The sequence below is a fragment of the Limulus polyphemus genome, unplaced genomic scaffold, assembly GCF_000517525.1.
Source record: "Limulus polyphemus unplaced genomic scaffold, Limulus_polyphemus-2.1.2 Scaffold2869, whole genome shotgun sequence".
Taxonomy (NCBI): domain Eukaryota; kingdom Metazoa; phylum Arthropoda; class Merostomata; order Xiphosura; family Limulidae; genus Limulus; species Limulus polyphemus.
In genome coordinates, this window is record NW_013668479.1 from 69,599 (window position 1) to 73,524 (window position 3,926).

At 35.2% G+C, this 3,926-nt stretch overlaps 1 protein-coding gene and 1 long non-coding RNA gene across 2 annotated transcripts in view; one reads left to right on the forward strand and one right to left on the reverse strand.

Moving 5' to 3' along the window:
* LOC106468093 (growth hormone secretagogue receptor type 1-like) overlaps positions 1–3,926 on the reverse strand; it is an 81,660-nt gene that overhangs the window by 31,966 nt on the left and 45,768 nt on the right. The window lies entirely within an intron of this gene.
* Positions 3,048–3,926, forward strand: part of LOC111087934 — a 7,807-nt gene continuing 6,928 nt past the window's right edge. Inside the window, exon 1 of the long non-coding RNA XR_002612551.1 lies at positions 3,048–3,134. This is a non-coding gene — a long non-coding RNA (uncharacterized LOC111087934). The remainder of the gene's footprint in view (positions 3,135–3,926) is intronic.

Sequence of the window (3,926 nt, forward strand, 5' to 3'; positions counted from 1 at the left end):
TCCGTACGTTTTATATAAACTACACGAACCATCTGGATTAAGAAACATTGTAATTAATACTAAGTTATAACAAATAAAAAAAAAAAAAAAATCATGTGTGATTAGAGGGCAAACTCGGGAAGTGTTAGTTTTTGGAGAAAGTTTTTGGGGCACTGTGAGAGTATTTTCCTTGTAAAATGTTGAAATATTTCTCAAGCACAAAGCTACACGATGTCTATCTGTTCTTTGGCTACCACGAGTATCGAAACCCGGTTTCTAGCGGTATAACCAACAGACTTACTGCTAAGCCACTAGGGGACAAAAAAAAAAAAGGATAGAAAGACTGGTTTGAATTTCGCGCAAAGCTACACGAGGGTTATCTGCGCTATCCGTCCCTAATTAGCAGTGAGAGACTAGAAGAAAGGCAGCTAGTTATCACCACCCACCGCCAACTCTTGGGCTACGCTTTTACCAACGAACAATGGGATTGACCGTCACATTATAATGCCCCAACGGCTGAAAAGGCGAGCATGTTTGGTGGAACGGGGATTCAAACCCACGACCCTCAAACTGCGAGTGGAGCGCCCTAATCGCCTGCCCATGAAGATAGAAAGAGAATGTTATGATTGTGATGAACTGTTTCTATTTGTTTATTTATAGGGACATGACCATTGTTTAAATGTATTATCTTTTTTCTTGTCTGTCTAGGTGGTTGTCTTTGTAAGATCTACTCCTTAAAAGTTGTGGATTTCCTCAGTGTGACAACAGTTATTAACTGCACCGGACTATTGCAAACACACATGTTTTTACATTCAACGAATTAAAACACTTTCACTTACTACCTTGTTAAAACACGAGGACCAACACGTGCGTTTCTCAGTTAGAAATATTCAATTTTTGACGTTGTAAAAGATTTATGGAACAGGGGATAGTCGCACTTTATTTGAACACTGCATATGATACTACTGTGGTTTATGACACGTGAGAACTGAGGTGCCACAGGTAACATTTCAGCAACTCTATATCTGGTTCATGACAAATTCCTGACCATTCGACAGCTAAACTTGTGACTGTTTCAGCCTTTCAGAAGACATGATATTCATATAGTGAGATAGCTAAACGATGTAGAGCAAAGGAACTAACATTTCGAAGAAGGAAAACTTCATGTTCTCTATTCACGGAAGTAGGAAAACACGTACAACAGAGCATGTAAGGTAGCAACAAGTTCCGAAACCATTCACCATACCAATTCTAGGTAATTAACTCTTTCGAAAATGAAAGTTATAGTCATGAAAGAGAATTCTTCGACCTGAAAAGCTGTTACGATGAAACTGGGCACACCTCCTGCTGTCGACAAGGAATAACAAACAAGGACTTGAAATACATGAAGGATTACAAACATTGATATTCCAAGCTCCTAAATTGAAATATATGAAGCTTTACTCATTCACTTCATACATAATATAAGGGTTAGCTCCCTAAAGACACCGATTGTCTAGTGTACAAAACATTGGGTTCTCTACATGTTACAGTCACCTTATGTTTATCTGTTATTGGCTGGTAATTCCTGTTTCACCGTTCTTAAGTTTTTTAAAGGAACACTGTTTTTCTGTAAGAAAGCTAACTTCAAGGGGTAATAACATCGTTGACACTAAAATTATGATTTATTTTTGAATTTTGCATAGAATAATATCAAAATAAGAAGTCAAATATCGTGAAGACTGTTTTGCTCCGTCGAAAGATGATAAAATTATAGTTACTACTAGAACTGGATAGGCACTAAGTCTGTTGAAGAAAGATGATTATGAACGAAAATATGAGATCTGGATTTTGGCTATTCGCCAATGTTTCGACTTTGGGACGCTCTGGATAACTTAAAGTCGTCATATACACGGGAGATAAAACGACTATGCCAGGCAGCGCTTCATATCCAGCTTCTGATGACGAACAGAGAAGAAAATCAACATGACTTTTGTATTGCTTCAACAGTGCTAGTGCACTCTCTGATAAAGTGTGACTGACTTTATAGCTTCAACAGTGCTAGTGCGCTCTCTGATAAAGTGTGACTGACTTTATAGCTTCAACAGTGCTAGTGCACTCTCTGATAAAGTTATGACTGACTTTATAGCTTCAACAGTGCTAGTGCACTCTCTGATAAAGTGTGACTGACTTTCAGTAAATTAATAGATGTATAAAGTAAATTCCTGTTACAAACTTTTAATTGTGAAATTAAATCATTATTTAATGCTATCTTTGAATCGTCCCAGAGTTCTATTTTTAATTTATTCTTACTTCACAGGCAGATTTGAAAAAAAAAAAAATCGAAGCTGAAGCCAAAGGGTAAAACACTTTGTTTTTTAAAAATACAAGTTTTAATATTTATGATGTATTTCCTTGAAGTCAATGAAATTAAATAATGTAAGTGTATTTCTCATTTTATTGTTTATTTGTTGTATTTTGCGCAAAGCTATTCCAGCCGTTCGTAATTTAGAAGTAATATACTAGGGGGAAGGTAACTAGTCAACACCACTCACCGCTAACTGTTGGACTACTCTTTTAAAATGATTAGTGGGATTGACTGACACGTTACAACATCCTTTCGGCTGAAAGGGTGAGCTTGTTTGGCGACGAGTCCTAATCTTATATAGACTTATTTGTTGTTACACACACACAGTTACACAAAGTACTATATGTGCTGAACACACCGCGAGTATCGAAACACGATTTCTAGTGTTATAAGCCATCATTGTTACCGCTGAGCTACAGTTTTAATCTTTGCCGTTTATATTTACAGCCATGAACGTACATAGTAAGTGGAAGAGTTTTAGACAGCTTCTTTTGTAACGACTAAAACAAATCGCCGCTACAACCAGGGTTCAACAACAACAAAATTAGTAATCTAAACTGTAACAACACTTGGAATAAAATTTAGCACTTTCTAAAAACATAGTTAATAAATACGTGCCTGGCCAGGACTTGAAACTAATGTTATTGAACAATAAAACATAATTATCAATATTAAGTATTTCACATAATGAAATCAGGGAAAAGAGGCAGAAGAAGAAAAACTAATTCAAAAAAAAAAGACACAAACAATATTCGAAAAACACTTTTCGATATTAATAACAATATCGAATGTCAAACAGCAATAATTCGTTTTCACTAATAACTAGTCACTCGGTTTATGAAGGGTATTTATTCACTTCGTTAGGTCACGAGAGTAAATTTCATGTGATCATAAAGTTTTTGCAACATGATTAACGAGAGTACATAATTCGTTTTCACTAATAATTAGTCACTCGGTTTATGAAGGGTATTTATTCACTTCGTTAGGTCACGAGAGTAAATTTCATGTGATCATAAAGTTTTTGCAACATGATTAACGAGAGTACATCTCACGTGATTATAAATTTACATGAACTTTTGCAACATTAATAGTATATGTATGTCACCGCTAGGGAAGCTGGTGTCAGGTTCATAATACATACATAAGGTGTGTTGGCATTTTAATGTAACTAAAAATTCACATATAAACTAAATGATTGAAGGGATAATAAATCAACGATAAGCAAAACCATAACCACATGAAAAACAGAAATCCCTACCTCATAGTTTTATATCCCAAAACTTCGAGATTTTCTAGTAGAATATATAAATCAAATGAATTAGAAGTAACAGTAAATTTTGTAAATGGTTGATGACAGTTTTAAAGATAACTGACATGCACCACACCAAAACAAATATAGCTTCTTGGACATTCCTGGCAACTGGATTGTAAAGTTATTTGTTTATATTGTTCTACAAACTGCAATACATAATTTATATTCACACATAAAGCATACGTTCAGTGTGGTCGAGCAATAAACCAACACCTCCAAGCATAATGATACTGGAAAGTGAGCCTATAAAAGGATCAGATATTAATTTGTAATGGAAAGTGAGCCTAT